The 18,142-nt window shown below is 41.4% G+C and overlaps 1 protein-coding gene across 2 annotated transcripts in view; it reads left to right on the top strand.

Moving 5' to 3' along the window:
- Nucleotides 1-18,142, top strand: part of elf1 (E74-like ETS transcription factor 1) — a 70,132-nt gene that overhangs the window by 15,821 nt on the left and 36,169 nt on the right. Inside the window, exon 1 of one of the 2 annotated variants that reach the window (XM_061685056.1) lies at nt 4,217-4,551. The exons of the other annotated variant lie outside the window; for it this stretch is intronic. The gene's annotated coding sequence lies outside the window, so the exon portion shown is untranslated. Of the gene's footprint in view, nt 1-4,216; nt 4,552-18,142 lie in introns of those variants that run through there. 2 annotated transcript variants of the gene reach the window in all.

Raw genomic sequence — 18,142 nt, 5'->3', positions numbered from 1 at the left:
TTCCTTACTTTCCTTAGCGACTTTGTCATACCTTGTTTTTTGCAACCCCTCTCTCTGTAATTCTATAACTGTTCTCGTCATATTAAGACATTATCCTTGTACAAACGACTTTGTTCTCATAACTATGCATCCCCTCATAAAATAGACTTTTTTTCCTCCATAATGACAACTTATTATTTTTGTAATTGTATTACTATTCTGCTCATATTAAAATGGGTTTCCTATAAATTTATCAATCAAAACGGTTATTGCTTTGACCAAAGCACAAAGTTAGTGAAAATATAACTTTTCCCGAGAATAACAGAGGATAGGTCAAAACGAAATCAGTGAATAGGCGAACCGCAAATGGTGGTTTACCATAAACAACAATTAAAATATACAACTTATTTCTCAAATGCAGTATATGATTTTATTCCCACTTTAATCTAAAGAATACCTGGTGTAGGCACAAATAGCTTTTTGTCGTGCTGTGCAAACATCACTGGCTCCATGCGTCACACATTGCATGTATCTTTTTTTTTGGGGTTCTAAATTATCCCACAGTATATTTTTATCAATGCCTAGAGACATTTAACATAGGTGATCACAGTCACAAACAAAGAGACAAGTTGAAAAACAAAAAAATAAATAAAAAGCAAAACAATGCAAAACTGTCCCTTCGCAGAAGTTATGACGGCTAACTAATGAGTTTATGGTCTCTAGCCAGGGCTCACCCATCCAATGTCTGCCTGAGTTCCACCTTCTTCCTGGTGACAGTATTATGAGTCTTTGTGGTGTACAGTGCCGTGAGAAAGTATTGGCCCCCTTCTCACATTCTTAGATTTTTGCATAGTTTCCCACTTTAATGTTTAATCTCATCAAACAAATGTAAATATCAGACAAATATAACTCAAGCGAACTTAAAATGCTGTTTTTAAATGATGATTTCTGAAAAGATTTCTGAAATGATGAAAAGAAGAATATTCAATGTTACCTGGCCCTGTGTGAAAAAGTAATTACCCCATCATTAATAAATTGTGTCTAATCACAATTTTTGGTCAATTTTCATTGATCACATCCAAGCCTGATTACTTTCAGACCTGTCAAGAAATGACTTAAACAGAATCTGTCCGAAGAAAATCAACTCGCACAATAGGCGTAATTTATGGGGGGACAGTGGTGACATTAGTGCTGTTTCGTTTGCAAATGTTTCGTTCAAAAGAATGAATCTTTTTAGAACGTACTGAACTGAATCAGTTTATGAAATGATTTGTTGTTTATGCTTGGCTGCCGCGTGCGCTCCAATAGTATTTGTCTGCACCTTTGGTTACGCCTCTCCTTTGGTTCAGACCCTTCTCAGCGAGTCAGTCGACTTGGAGCGGAAACAGGAACTGCTGTAGCGTTCTGTCACTCACTTCTGAATCTTTGGCGAATGACCAATGAGCAGCCAGCGTGCAGGCAGGGGTGGGACTTCACTAAACGTTAATGATGGGGATGGCAGTTCTTTTGAGTGTACTGAATCACTAGAATCAGTTCATTTAAAACATTCGTTCACCGAATCGTTCAGTTCTTTTTCACAGAATCATTCAAGTGCTTCCTCGTTCAGTTCATGATTCAGCCCCGAGGTTCATGTTCACTCAACACGTTCACTGAAGGACTATGTGTTGTTGTTGTCACGTAATGTAAACTAGAAAAGGCGGGGAGATCACAAAACCAAAACAAACTTCACCTAAGTTATCACCTACCTATCTCTCTCTCATCAAGCTCTCGAGCACCTGGCTTCAGTGGTGACTCGTGAACATCTATGTGACGAGCTCAGCTATTGCACATATCTTTCCGCATCCCCTCTACATCCACACAGGGTCCCGCCTGCCGGCGAGACTTGTCTGCATTCCACCGTAGTGGACAACGCCGCTGACACCAGCACCCGGGCTTCCTCCTCACCCTATGTTATTATTATTAAACAAAAAGCTTTAATAATCTTGAGTGTCTTGAGAAGCGTGAATCACTTGTGGCTAACAGTACATTCAGTACATTCAGTTCAATAGTACATTCTGCTCGTTCCTCCGCCACCTGAGCAGCCAGCATGAGGGCTGCTCATCGGTCATTCGCCGAAACGCTGGCGAATTGAAAATAACATGGCATGGCAAGCTGACGCGCACTTGGGTCCTGCAGCAGGATAACAATCCAAAACACATCAGCAAGTCAACTTCTGAAAGGCTGAAAAAAACAAAATGATGGTTTTGGAGGGCCCTAGTCAAAGTCCAGACTTGAATCCGATTGAAATGCAGTGGCATGAACTTAAAAAGGCCGTTCATGCTCACAACCCCTCAATTTTTGCTGAATTCCAACAATTCTGCAAGGAAAAATGAGCCAAAATAGTTCAAAGAGATTTAAAAGACTCATGGCCAGCTAGAGAAAACACTTGATTTCAGTTCTTGCTGCTGAGGATGGCCCAACCAGTCATTAGGTTTAAGAAACCATTACTTTTTCCTCACAGGGCCAGGTAACTAGTGTTTTTCCTTAATAAATGAAATCACCATTTAAAAACAGCATTTTAAGTTCACTTAGGTAATATTTGTCTGATATTTACATGTGTTTGATTACTTTAAACATGAAACTGGGGAACCCAGGCAAAAATCTTAAGAATTTGAGAAGGGGCCAATACTTTTTCACAGCACTGTAAATAAATCCCCTTATTCTTCCTTGCATGTTTACATGACGTCCCACTGCGTGACTAAACAAAATTGTTTACATTACGCATTTCACTACGGATACCGCTAGCTCGATAATGTGATGTAGCGGACATCCCACAATGCAATGGGACTTTCCAATAGTGCAAGGTGGCTTTTGCAGTGCATTGTGGGATGTAGTAGTTATTATCTAAGCATGTAGAAGGTAAGACAATGCTGTGTAGTCATGCAGTGAGATGGCAGTTAACATGTAAGGAAGGATGTGGATTTATTTAGACCACAAGGCCTCACTACAGTATTAGCTACTGTATGATAGTGCTATAGCTTCACAGCTATAGCTCGTGTTCTGTGACCGTAGGTTGAACATGGGCAGACACTGAAGGGCAGAGATCTGTCTTGAGACTACTTGGTTGCTGTCACTCAGAAAATTGATGGATGGATGGATGGGTGTCCGGGCTCTCCCTTAGAGATAGGGTGGGAAGCTCGGTCATCCAGGCGGATCTCAGAGTAGAGCCGCTGCTCCTCCACATTGAGAGGGGCCAGATGAGGTGGCTGGGGCATCTGATTCGGATGCCTACTGGACGCCTCCCTGGTGAGGTGTTCCGGGCACGTCCCACCGGGAGGAGACCCCGGGTACGACCCAGGACACGCTGGAGAGACAATGTCTTTCGGCTGGCCTGGGAACGCCTCGGGATCCCCCCCGGAAGAGCTGGATGAAGTGGCTGGGGAGAGGGAAGTCTGGGCCTCCCTGCTAAAGCTACTGTCCCCGTGACCCGACCTCGGATAAGCGGTAGAAAATGGATGGATGGATGGAAAGATTGTGACTTTAATAAAAAAAAAATGGTTTTCTTGCAAATACAACTTATTTCTCTGACTATTCTTTTAATCATTTTTTCCCCCATAACTGTGAATATTTTCTGAGTCTTTGACTTTATTTTTGACATAGGTACTGTCAACAGGCCTGTGTTAGACTCCCTGACCTTTGCGACATTGGTTGCACAGTGACAGTGAATCTCAATTGAGCCTGAGATGATGTCATCGTGTCTTGTGATGGAACGTGAGCTGTTCATCTTCAAGTGAACTTATTAGTTACATTATTTGTGCCACCTACAGGCAGTAGTTGTTTTATGAGTTGTTGTTTTTTCGTTCTGCACTCCCCCACTTGTCCGATGTTAAACTACCCACAGTGACAAGGCTAATATGGCTCACATTTCATTGTGAAGTCTTCATTTTAGGCCTCCCTTTTTTTCTCCGTTCAAAGTCTACACTGGGTGCGTACCTGTGTTTACCTTCACCTCCTCCGCTGCAGGAGAAACCCGTCTATCGTCTTTCTCGCAGCCCGGCCCTGTGGCTTTGTTCCTCCCATCCCCCTTTCCTCCTCACCTCTATCCAATCCCAGAAAATGCACCTGAGCTGATTTGCCTGAAGGGCCCCACACCTAAGCGCACGCTGATTGGCCAGGTGCAGGCCGCCTGCCTGTGGGCCACTCTCTACCAATGGCATCGAGGCTGCGTGACTCACAGGGAGAGGACGGCTCGCTTCACGACACTTCTCCTTTTTCTGCCTCCAACACATTCGTCGTCTCTTGTTTTTTTTTTTTTTTTTAATTTTTTTAATTTTTTTAACCAACCCTCCTCTCTTGCCTCGTCCTACAGTTTTTCGCCATGAGAAAGGTGTGGAGCGGGTCTCTGGGCGGTTGTGCGCACCTTCAACTGTCGCTTTAAAGGTTCTCTTTGGATTATTCCCCCCCTCCCCCCCACCTCGCCAATCCCTTGTTTCACCCTTTTGTTTTTGACTTTTTCATTGGTTCCATCGATGTCAACGGTTGTTTTGACACTTTCCGCGATGGATCTGGACACCTGCATCCTGTTAATTTGAGGTTAGTGGTAGTTATCCCTCTTTGAATCGACTTCAATGCATGGAGGATTAGAGTGTTTGTTACAATGCAAAAAAAAAAAAAGTGACATATTGAGGCTTTAGTTCAGGGCCTTTGCCGACAGATGTCAAATTGATAATTTTTTTTGGGACAGTTCATGCTTCCGACTATTAAAGTCAAGGCAACTAGTAGGTTCGGATTTGAATATTCTACGATTGAAGATCTTGGGTCTGGTTTTGGCTCATTGCCTTATATGGTGTGTTGAAATGAGGGCGGGAGCTGACAGTTTTGGAAGGCCCTCCAAACCAACCAAACACACTTTATTTTTTTATTTTTTATCATGGCATAGTAATCACATATTGTACAATGCGTCACTTTTGATTCAGTTTCACTCGTACCGAGTTTACTGCTGGTTTTTTGGTGTTGTTTTTGCCCCCACTGTCTCTTTTGCAAATAGTTAGTCATGTGCGGCTTCCCAAGCAAACGTTCATCAGAGCAGAATGTCGTTCATCTTGTAGTGTTACAAAAAAGCCGATCTTGATTTCACTTCACTGGGCGGATCAACCGCGGTGTCTTGTTCCTCTTGTGCCCAAACAGATTACATCCCCTAAGCTTTTAGAGCTTTGTGTGGAAGGTCTCGTGCTCCACGTTTGCACGTTGCAGCTTCCTGTTTCAGCAGAAACCCACTCTGAGGTAACGTTTAACATGAGATCTGACTTCTCAAACAGGCCACTTTTGGCAAAATCACACCCACTCTTTAGGATGTTCTCATTTGTTTGGCACTCGGGGTTTGATTTGGTTCCCTGACGTCGTTTGGTTCTATAAACACACCAAGAGAAATTCTCCATTTTAGTGTATGACTCTTTTGGATGAATAGTTTTCCCGACTTTGCATGTTGACCCAATCACACTGTGTGACCCCCACCACCCACCTCTCACGTCACTGGTTTGCATTGGAAATGAGGACCAGCTCACTACTCCCACTCTGTTTATGGAGGCTGATGATCAGGTGAAGGCGTGGTCAGCAGTGGTCACTCTGTGCCTCCTTCAATTCGAACTAAAGCATGTTGAAGCCTGTCAATACATGATTACGCACTTCATGACAGAGGCTTTGGCAGCTAAGAGAGGAGCCGGGGCGGGGTACCAGCATGCTCAGATATGTACACGTTAAAGTTTGCAAGAATGCAGTTTATGCTAGTGTCAGTCCAAAAGGGATTTGAATTACCTCCACTAAAGAGGTTAGGATTTATGTAATTTTTGTTTAACTTTTAGATGGTTATCAAGGGTAATTCATGGACCACAGAGAAGAACCCATTACATTGGAGGGAGGATCCACAAGCAAAACGTTTCCAATCCAGGATAGGACAGCGAGGCAATTTGAAAATTCTGAAATGTTTTCACATTTCTGAGTAAATTAAAATGACAAAATTAAGGCATGCGCAGGAAGTGTGTATACACATTAGGATTGACAGATCTTGGAGGGGGCGGCACGGTGGACGACTGGTTAGAGCGTCAGCCTCACAGTTCTGAGGACCCGGGTTCAATCCCCGGCCCCGCCTGTGTGGAGTTTGGATGTTCTCCCCGTGCCTGCGTGGGTTTTCTCCGGGCACTCCGGTTTCCTCCCACATCCCAAAAACATGCATTAATTGGAGACTCTAAATTGCCCGTAGGTGTGAATGTGAGTGCGGATGGTTGTTTGTATGTATGTGCCCTGCGATTGGCTGGCAACCAGTTAAGGGTGTACCCCGCCTCCTGCCCGATGACAGCTGGGATAAGCTCCAGCACGCCCGCGACCCTAGTGAGGAGAAGCGGCTCAGAAACTGGATGGATGGAGATCTTGGAGGGAGTCACTGATGGTGTAGTGGTACACTCGCCTGACTTTGGTGCGGGCAGCGTGGATTTAGTTCCCACTCAGTGATGGTGTGAATGTGAGTGCTAATAGTTGTCCGTGTCTTTATGTGCCCTGCGACTGACTGGCGACCAGTTCAGGGTGTAGTCCGCCCTTTGCCCGAAGTCAGCTGGGATAGGCTACAGCGACCCTGAACAGGATAAAAAGTATTGACAATGGATGGGTGGAACTTGGAGGAGGCTGAATTGTACTTGTTGTTCATGAAAAGGTGTTCACTATAAGGTGTTTTGAGATTTCATTCTGCAGTTAACATAATGCAAATGCCCTTTCAATTTAGTTAACAATAATTGAAAACAAATCTAAGAATTGTAATAAAATAAAATAGAAAATAAAACCATTGTATAATAAAATATTTGGTATCATAAATACTAAAATAAATTGTCTTCTTATTTTTGTTTAATGAGGCAAACATCTTGCTTGAAATTTTGTGAATTAAAAATTAATAACTATTAATTATAACTGTTAAAAAATGATACACATTAAAATAAAATATTCTCCCATTTTGGGGATAAAATTCTATAGAAATCTGGACTAAACTTCTAAATGTAGTAATCAATATTCCTACATTTTAATGTAAAGAAATGTAATTTAAGCATTTCTTCAATAAAATGTATTTTTGTAATATAAATGTTTTTGTATATATGTATTGTCCCATTTTTAGTGATAGAAAAAACAATTCTCAGATACAATTAATTTATAATAAAGGGTACTTCTCATTTAATTTTAACATTACGTACAAAATATAATATGGTATAATATAAATTCAATAAAAACAAACATCTGCTTTTTCGTGTTAAAATTCTACAAAAACAGTTGCAAAAAATATGTGTTGGAGCACGATTTGGATGGAAAGAGTTTTTTGCATTTGATTACTATTTCCATGTAATTTTCTCCATTCCACACACTCTCTGTTAAAAGTTGTCACTCCTTTCTGTCGCCTTCTTGGAAAATAAATCCGGGTGGGGGACGTTATTATGTAACATACGCCCCTGCTCTATAGCCTACTGCCAAGGCTTCACTGAGCAAGGCACTTGTGTGTACAGTATGCTGGTGTCTGTAGTAGATACAGTGATGTGTTCTAGGCCAGATGTGGGCCCTGGTTCATTCCAGCCCACCCTTGATAAATATAAAAAAGAAAAAATATCCATTGAGCAACCGTCTGCTAATGTTGCAACTATCTCATACTCAGAGCATGCTGGGACAAGCAGCCTCACCACTGAGTTTTTTTTCTAGTTACACTCAGTAAAAACTCCTGAAAAACACAATTTTTCTTCTACTCTTCAAAATGTTATTTTTTTTAAATTTTGAACTGAACAGGGTGTGGTGCAATTCTAGCCTAGATTAAACCACAGGAAGACCTCGATTTACGAACAAGTTCCGTTCCTACGTTGCCGACGTAAACGAATTTCCGCGTAATTTGGATTTCACCGTTAAAGTCGAAATTTAAGGCGAAATACTTCTGTTATGGGTATTGTCCCACGTGATTGTGACAGCAATCTCAGTGTGTGTGGGCGTGTGTGTCGATGTGTGAGTGAGACGGGACTGCGAAGTAGGAAGGAGTGCGCGCCGGTGCGAGTATGTACAGTAGCAATTGTAGTGACGGCGACCGGGGAAGAGTAGCGATTAGCGGAGGACCCGTTGACGTAGAAAGTGCAGAGGAGCTAATAAATCCATTAAAACAGCAAATCGCTGCTTCGTGGCTTTATTGTTGCCGCCACCCACCTCAGCTGTGCAACGAGAGAAGGGAGTTAACCCCTGCGTCTCACGATCACGGTCGGGTGACCGGAGCAGGAAAGGTTAACACTTCGTATAAAGAAACTAAAATACATTAAAATAAAAACATAAGATGCTGTACTTACTATTACTGCTCAGAGTGTGAAAAAAGGAGGGCGAAAAAGGCAAAGATACTCCCGCCGCACAAACACAGACAAGCACTATGCACTAGCTAAGCAGAAACACTATGGTGCTGGGACAAAATGGCGGACTAGGCACGGGCGTCGTAAAGTCGAAACGTTGTAGGTCGAGTGTGTCGTAACTCGAGGACTTCCTGTACTCTGTTCCTAAAACTCAAAGTTGTTACGTGCATCAGTAATCTTGCATTCAGACATTCCAAGTAACAAGATGGTGTATAGTTTGTCAGCAAAGAGGCCGGATATTTGACTCACAACACCCACCTGAGGGGAAAAAAGAGAGTCAGGTCACACCCTTTGATAACACACACACATGCACACTCTTGTGATTATGCAAGGTACCATGCTGGTCAGGGCTCAATATTGTGGGATTGTAAAGTCATCTCAACATGGCTGCCCACTTATAGGCGTCATACCGTCACGTTAAGAGGATGTTGGCTGATGGCTTTAATTGTTACCAACTATTTTCATTTACTGAGGCCAATTAAAAGGCATTGTCCAATAATAGCACGCAAATACATGTGACTTTGCAAGTCATGTCGACACTTTTTTTTTTTTTTGTGCGTGTGCAACATCTGCACAGTGAGATCCAATATAAGTGATTTAGATAGTAATGTATTTGATGTAATTACACTGGAACTGTAATCACCTTGGCTATGACTGATACTGTAAGATTATTGCAGTGAGTAATCACTAGGTCGTTGTTCACGCAAGGACATTGAAACGCTGTTGCTAACCAAAACAGTAACACCTACAGAGGCACATAAACAGGTTCTTGGATGAATTAACATATGCAGTTTTACTGCCCAGAAATTTCTTTCCCGTATTCCAGTGATGTGTGTGTCCATTTTTATCATCTGGGTCGCTACATGACTTCGGATTGCTTTCACTCAGTTTGCCTCTGTCCATCTTGTATGTTTTCTCAATACTTGTCATTCAAACTGCCATTTGACTTGACCTATATCCATCCATCCATTCATTCTCAACACTGCTTATCCTGGTTAGAGTCACGGGGCGCTGGAGCCTATTCCAGCTGACTTCGGGCGAAAGGCGGACCGCACCCTGAACTGGCCGCCAGTCAGTCGCAGGGCACGTATAGACAGAGACAACCATTCACACGGTCACTGAGTGGGAACTGAACCCACACTGCCCGCACCAAAGTCAGGGGAATGTACCACTATACCATCAGTGACCATGACCTATATCCATCCATCCATCCATTTTCTGAGCCGCTTCTCCTCACTAGGGTCGCGGGCGTGCTGGCGCCCATCCCAGCTATCATATTAAGATACTGTGATGTACACTGGCTGAATAAAAAAAACAAACAAACAAATAACATATGTACATATTTTGTCCATATTTGAAATAGAATTTTGTCATACATAGGCGTCACGGTGGGACGACTGGTTAGCACATCTGCCTCACAGTTCTGAGGACCCGGGTTCAAATCCGGGCTCGCCTGTGTGGCGTTTGCATGTTCTCTCCGTGCCTGTGTGGGTTTTCCCCGGGTACTCCGGTTTCCTCCCACATCCCAAAAATATGCATGGTAGCTTTAATTGAAGACTCTAAATTGCCCGTGGGTGTGAAAGTGAGTGCGAATGGTTGCTTGTTTATATGTGCCCTGGGATTGGCTGGCGACCAGTTCAGGGTGTATCCCTCCTCGCACCCAGAGTCAGCTGGGATGGGCTCCAGCACGCCCGCAACCCTAGTGAGGATAAGTGGAACGGAAGATGTATGAATGAATGAATAATTAGACATTTTATATCCATACTGCATAATTTTTTTAAGTGTTTGGGGGAAAATCCTAATATTTTTATTTGTATTTTATTTGAGTTTTTTTTACCTATAATGTATTACAGTATGAATTTACTGTCTTTTAAAAAAATTATATTATTTATTATTATTAATATCCATGCATCCATCCATCCTCTTTACCGTACCGCTTATCCTCATCAGGTTTGCAGGTGTGCTGGCGCCTGTCCCGAGAGGCGGGGTACACCCTGAACTAGGTGCCAGCCAGTCGCAGGGCACATAGAGACAAACAACCATTCTCACTCACATTCACACCTATTGACAATTTACCATGCATGTTTTTGGAATGTGGGAGAAAACCAGAGTAGCTGGAGAAAACCCACACAGGCACGGGGAGAACATGCAAACTCCACACAGGCGAGGCTAGAGCCCAGATTTGAACCCACAGCCTCAGAATTGTGAGGCAGATGTACGAACCAGTCCTCCACCATGCTGCCTTTTTGTCAATGTATAAAGCATAAATTAATAACAATTATAAAATATGACCTGACCCAATTGATAATATTTTAAATGTGGGCACAATTAAAGGCCTCACCTCTAATAACCTAATAGATGCCTAGTACTCTGCAGTTGAGTAGTTGACACCCCCAGCCATTACTGAATAGAATCATTATAATTATAGGGAATGTGTTTTTCTACGTCATAAACCTGTGGGAATGTTACCAAGTTCTGTATTTTGGTAAAAGAACAATGCCTAGTCAAGTTGTGTGCGTGTGTACGTGCGTGCGTGTGTGTGTGTGTGTGTGTGTGTGTGCAGTGCCCTGTAGGTTTACTGCTTGTCAAATAAAAGCAAAGGGAAGAAGCTAAAATTATAAAAATAAATCATTGTGGGTGCCTCTGCCCGCCATTTGTAATTTTGAGGGCCTTTGAAATCCTTTGATAGCCTTTGAAATCCTTTGTCAACACTGTTCTGTTTAAAACACACACTGAGTGCAAAACTGTCCGGTATCCACCCTGCATCAGGTAACGTGTTTCCAAACAGACTGTAAGAGGGATATGTGTGTGTGTGTGTGTGTGTGTGTGAGCATTTCACAGTGAGAGAAGTTAACCATCAATGTATTTGTGCCTCCATACTAATTAAGAGTAAAATGATTTCCCTCATGGATCCACATTGAAAAGTGTTTGTGCTCACAATGACTGCTGCAAACATCTCAGCGTGTATTACTTCATTTACAGGTGCATGAACTGACATTGTCTATTAATCCAGTGAAAATGATATTTATTTCATAATGCCACGAAACCTGGCCTCTATTCCCTTGATTCTTAGCTCTCCAATGTTGCTTTTTTTTTTGCATGTTTGGGAAACTAAAGCGTGGCAGAGTTGTACTAAAATACTCCCTCCTTTTCCTCAACATTTAGTGTTGTCTCCCTTGTAAGGATAAAGCGGTACAGAAAATGGATGGAGGGATGGATAAAGACAGATTGAAATCAGACTAAACCACAAGATCAGTGGTTTCTCAAAGCATTCAAATACTACTCGTCTAGATCAGGGGTGGATATTGGTGAATATTAGAGAACTCTTGATCACGGAAAGGCTTGGTGGGCTAGATTAAAGAACAGAGGCATACTTTGCAAACCCCAGATGCATAATAACAGAATTTCGTCTTCTTCAATGGGTTCATTGGACATGACTTAGCCCATTACAGCACGTACCTGTCTGATGTGGCGCCCTCACATTTTACACCACCAAATACCACACATTCTCAACCTGTGGGACACACTCAGTACAATTGCGGCTTGCATTCTTAATAAGAACAGTCATTTGCTTAAATTATTCAATGATATTGTTAGAATTAATGAAATACCAAATATTAATGAAGCCACATCTTAGCTTAGCCTAAGAAATGGATGCAGTTAGTCGACATATTACCCAACTGAAGTGAAAGCTATGAGAAGATCTGAAATGCTAGCTATGTAAATTGCAAATTCTTGCTGTTAATTAGCTTAATATTGGTATTATACCGCTAAACCAAGCACTACTCACCTTCTGATACGCAGAAATGTTGGTTAGCTTGCTAAAGCAGAGGTTAAAGTTAGCTATCCACCTGTTGTTTGGAAGCACAAGCAGATATGTTAAATAATAACGAATATGTCAAAATATTTGTATAACAGTGCATAATATTGTTCCAGCGTTCGTACACTTTATTAGCAATAGTTTTCCATGAATTTTCAATGGCTTTTACAAACCTTTTCACTTAATTTCCATGACTGAAAAATGAACACGTTTTCCGAGCATTTTGTTCGCAAATATAAAGGGAGCGTTCGCAGTTTTCAAGCAGCTCGGCATATTTGAATGTAGCCTCACCACACCCCCACGTCTCTGACCCAAGCCACACTCACAAGCGTGAACGTGCTCTAGACATGCATTGTATGAACAGTAAACAAGCCAGTGCCAGCGGTTTGATGTTGAATCTTTTGGAATGTACAATCAATTCAAGAGCAAAAGAAATTTACCTGTTAAGCAGAAACTTTAATAATTCTGCGTCGGTCCTATAGTGCTAGGCGAGTATGTGGTGATTCTCCTATTTTAGCGGTGCACTTTCAAAGCCCTTGTTTACCTTTAGCCTTTATCCTTGTTTATTCTCCAGAGCTGTCCAATTCCTTCTTTTTTATTTTTGTTGCCAACCAGAGTTACTTAATCTGGCCAAGAAACATACGGCTCGCGGGCCATAACTGGCCTGCCAGGGGGTCCAATCCGGCCGTGGGGGTGAGTTTTGCAAAGTGTAAAACTTAGAGAACACATGAACTGCAATCTTTCAATAAAGGTATCTGTTGTTGCTAATTTTGTCCGCTGGAGGTCGCATTGATGGACCATTGTATTTCTGTGAAAATGAATACCAATTGTGGGCGGCACAGTGGAAGACTGGTTAGCACATCTGCTTCTCTCTTGCTAGTTCAGTAGTTGTGGTTTCAAATCCGGACTCCGGACTTCCTGTTTAGAGCTTGCATGTTCTCCCCATGCCTGCGTGGGTTTTCTCCAGGTACTCCTGTTTCCTCCCACATTCCATGACCATGCATGGCAGGTTCATTGAAGACTCAAAATTGTCCGTAGGTGTGAATATGAGTGTTTCAGGGTGTACCCTGCTCCAAAGTCTGCTGGGAACATAGTGAGGATAAACGGTACAGAGAATGTATGGATAGATAGGCCACGAAAATACTGGTATAGGATACCCACTTGAGATCAAGTTGGGGTGACTGCAAACCCTGACCTAAAATGGAGTTTGACACCCCTGTGTTAAACCGATAATGTCTAATATGTGTAAATATCATCATCCCCCTCCCCCCCCAATAAATTCCTGTTATTTCCCATGAAATAATAAGATAATAAGTTTTACAAGTTTTGAAATTTCCAGGAACGATGCAACCCTTGTTGTGGAAAACTTAAAATACCTGCCTCAAACGTTTAAATGTCTACAAATAAGTTCAATATCATCAGGATGGTATTATGACCTAGTGGTACTACCCTGCTACGAATTAATTTTTTTTTGAGCAAGCTGAAGCCCAGGATTCTGTCGAGTGGTTTCTGGCAACAGAAGTAGTTGTCGAAAATGAATGTTATGCTTGTTTTACAAATGCATACATTATACTTCGAAGTTCTATTACACTGTATGGACATGGGGTCTTTAGTGAAGCCCACCTGCTTTGTCCTTCTCGTAAGGCCTCTCTCTCCGTTGGTCGCTGGGCAACAGCCACTCCTTGTTTACCTTTGTGTATTTTGCATAGGGGATTGTTATCAGAACAAGACTTCATTATTCAAGGTTTACCAAACAAGCCAACTGTTAATAATGAAGACATTTCACCAAGTGAGGGACGTGTCTTCATCAAACGTAATTATTGCAGTCGGTTAAATATTAACACCGGTGTCAATGTGTGGTTACACTAGTCTCCAAGCAGGAACTTTATTATCCTCCATTGTCACCTGAGCTCCATAAAGCTGCGTACTTCATGAAACCTTTGGCAAATATTGACCCGCGCTGTCCCTGCACTTCTCCAAAGAGGTGGGACTGATTGAACTGTGATCATTGTCGAGTATTACTCACACAGAGAAAATAAAAATTGAATGTTGTTGGAAGGATGAGTTAACCGTCATGACCTCGTGACTTGTTACTTCACAGTTGCACCCCCCATTCCACTCCTCCCTCCGCTTTTCAAGTATGCGCCAAAGTAGTGGCGCAGCACTTTAGTGCTATGCTTTACAGGCTTAAAGATTAGATCGAATACATTGGCCAGCGACACCCAATACCACAGTGACCTGTATCAAAATGGTGTGAAATCAGATAAGCCATACTGTCTCTCCATGAGTGCTTGAAAGGGGGGGTGGGGGGGTCAGGCAACAAGAGCTGATTTAGGAATGTGATTGGAATAGTGGAATAGTGATTAGCATTTCTGCCTCACGGTCAGGGGATCCGGGTCAAAACCTTAGTTGGAACAATTCTTTGTGGAGTTTGCATGTTCTCCCTGTGCTTTTGTTGGTTTTCTCTGAGCACTCTGGCTTTCTCACACATTCCAAAAACATTCACGGTAGGTCCATCGTGGGATTCTAAATTATGCATGGAAGGGAACGTGAGTGTGAATGCTTGTTTGCCTATAACTGACTGGTCAGTGGTCACCAGCCATTGTGTTGAAAATGGATGGATTGAAAATCATAAATCAATTTGCCTTCTTCATGTAACCTTTTTAAGGACTTTGAAACGATTTGGAATTGCTCGGGGCACGGCATATTGCCTTTTTGTTTTCTACTTACTGCAGTGCATGGCTTTTCATACAAAAGCCTACTAAATGTAAACGAAAATGAATGAAATAACTAAAACATAATTGAAAAAACATGTTTGTAAACAAAATTTTTAAAATGAGAATGTTTTTAAACAACGTTAACTAACTAAAGTTAATTAACTAGTTTGCACAACTATCTAAAACTAAGTATAATTACTGTGAAAACACCACTGTTTCCTGCCACAAAAGGCAAAAGCAGAAAAAGAGTTTGTCTTGCTGACACAGCAGGTGATTGAACTACTACAACAACAGGACATTTTCACAGCACTACTTGACTACTTGGAAAACTTGAAAAGCTTTGTCACAGGAATCATGGACTCAACAACAACAACAAAACATACTGGATGCCCTTTCGCTGGAGATACAGCAAGCTTCCTTTCTATCTATGTCTGTCTAACTGTCACAAATCTGGAAGTCCACTTGAGATTTAGCAACAAGGGATGGAAAACATGCCTAATAACAACTTTTTTTTTTTTTTTGTACGTTAAACATATAAACACATACAAAAGGACCCACTACAGCATGTGTCTCATAAATGGTTTGACTGTGCGCTGTGATGCAGCCAATCTAACCTCAGAAGCTGTTAGTAAGTTAATACATATTTTTTTAAATGGTATTTTCTTGTTGAGTTTTTATTGCACAACACTTATTGTGATTTTTAATTATTTTTTTTTTTACATTTTTTAAGTTCACACTGGACAAATAGCCTGAATAAAAAATACTAAAACTAATACTGAAACTAATAAAAACTAAACTGAAACAGTGTTTTTAAAAATATAAAAACTAATAAAAACTAACAAACGTGCTCTAAGAATTAATTAAAACTAACTGAATTGGAAAAAGAAAAGTCAAAATGAAATAAAAACTAACTATCATGAAAAATCCAAAACTATTATAACCCTGATGAGAACATTCTGAAGAATACCAGCCTACATGTTATGATATCTGATGTTACTGATAACCTATCTGCCATATTCTTTGAGAAACTGCTAACTTGGATTTATTCATATTATGGAAAATAGTTCCATTGTTTCACTTTGCTTCTATACCAATACAGTAGTTCAAAAGGTCTCTGGAGCGCATGCCCACCCATCAAGTGTGAAATTAAACAACCAAGTAAATCATTAGTTACCTACTGTACCTACAGGTATTTCTGAAGATGTCTGAGAGCCTGCTGTTCTGATTTTGCCCCATTGCGATGTTTCAGTTGGGCTATTTTACATAATACCTCACACATACAAGAAGCATTGACTTTTGTTGGATCCACAGATTCGCTATTGATAAGCAGCACATGCATGATTGTTTGGTGAATTTGCCCATGTGGTGGTGTGGTTGTAGTTTGGGTATCTGTAGCGTGCTTGGGATTGGCCCCGCAGTCAAGGGCTTGGATGACAGAACAAAGATGTTAAGTGTTCTGTAATTTCTTATTATTCACTTGATTTAAAAAAAATGTTATTCTTGATCTTTCGGATTCTTTTCTTTCTGCATTTTCACAGTTAGGTTAAGGTATTTTTTTAAACATTTAAAATAATAATAACCCTTTGCACTTTCATTCACATCTACGGGCAATTTAGAGTCTTCAATCAACCTACCACGCATGTTTTTGGGATGTGGTAGGAGAAAACCCGGAGAAAACCCACGCAGGCACGGGGAGAACATGCAAACTCCACACAGGCGAGGCTGGATTTGAACCTGGGTCCTCACAACTGTGAGGCAGATGCGCTAACCAGTCGTCCCACCGTGACGCCTTCCTCACCATATGTATGACAAAATTCTATTTTAAATATGGACAAAATATGTACGTTTTTTTTTTTACATTTTTTTTATTCAGTCAGTGTACATCACAGTTTCTTAATATATTTAATTCTCAAATGCATGTACAGTGGGTACACTGTACACACTATTCAGACCCCCTTAAATTTTTCACTCTTTGATATATTGCAGCCATTTGTTAAAATAATTTAATTTCATTTTTCCCTCATTAATGTACACACAGCACCCCATATTGACAGAAAAAACGGAATAATTTTAATACATTTTTGCAGATTTATTAAAAAGGTCTTTTCGGGAATGATGATGAAGTTTTTCACATCTGGATTTGGGGATCCTCTGCCATTCCTCCTTGCAGATCCTCTCCAGTTCTGTCAGGTTGGATGGTGAACGTTGGTGGACAGCCATTTTCAGGTCTTTCCAGAGATGTTCAATTGGGTTTAAGGCACCTGCGCCATTCAAAAACAGTCACAGAGTTATTCTAAAGCCACTGATGGTTGACTTTCTAGAACTTTCTCCCATCTCCCGACTGCATCTCACGAGCTCATCCACAGTGATCTTTGGGTTCTTCTTTACCTCTCTCACCAAGGCTCTACTCCCCCGATGGCTCAGTTTGGCCGGAACGGCCAGCTCTAGGAAGGGTTCTGGTCGTCCCAAACGTCTTCCCTTTTCAGGATTATGCAATCCACTGTGCTCTTAGGAACCTTAAGTGCAGCAGAATTTTTTTATGTAACCTTGGCCAGATCTGTGCCTTGCCACAATTCTGTCTCTGAGCTCTTCAGGCAGTTCCTTTGACCTCATGATTCTCATTTCCTCTGACATGCACTGCTAGCTGTAAGGTCTTATATAGACAGGTGTGTGGCTTTCCTCATCAATTCCAATCAGTATAATCAAACACAGCTGGACTCCAATGAAGGTGTAGAACCATCTTAAGGATGGTCAGAAAAAATGGATGATCAGAAAAAATGGACAGCACCCAAGTTAAATATATGGTCTGAATACTTGTAGCTGTGTGATATTTCAGTTTTTATTTTTTAATAAATCTGCAAAGATTTCAACAATTCTGTTTTTGTCTGTCAATATGGGGTGCTGTGTTTACATTAATGAGGAAAAACATTAACTTAAATGATTTTGCCAAATGGCTGCAATTTAAAAAAGAGTGAAAAATTTAAGGGGGTCTGTACCCACTGTATAAAAGATTTACTCTTCAACAGCAAAGGTTTTGAACCAATGATTAATTTTTTTTTCAATGCAAAGGGCTCTTATGAATAAAAATTACCATTCACAGATGGCACAAAACTGCTGAACAGCAAACCAGGGGCCACTCCGACTGTGTGCCCCGCGGGCCGCCAGTTGCCCATCCCTGATCTAGAGGATGTCTAAAAACTTAGAAGCCAGCACGTTGCCGTCGTGGTAAAGAC

The sequence above is a fragment of the Phycodurus eques genome, chromosome 9 (genome assembly GCF_024500275.1).
Source record: "Phycodurus eques isolate BA_2022a chromosome 9, UOR_Pequ_1.1, whole genome shotgun sequence".
Taxonomy (NCBI): Eukaryota; Metazoa; Chordata; class Actinopteri; order Syngnathiformes; family Syngnathidae; genus Phycodurus; species Phycodurus eques.
Note: the sequence above shows the minus strand (reverse complement) of the source record. Positions and strands in the feature narration are given on the sequence as shown.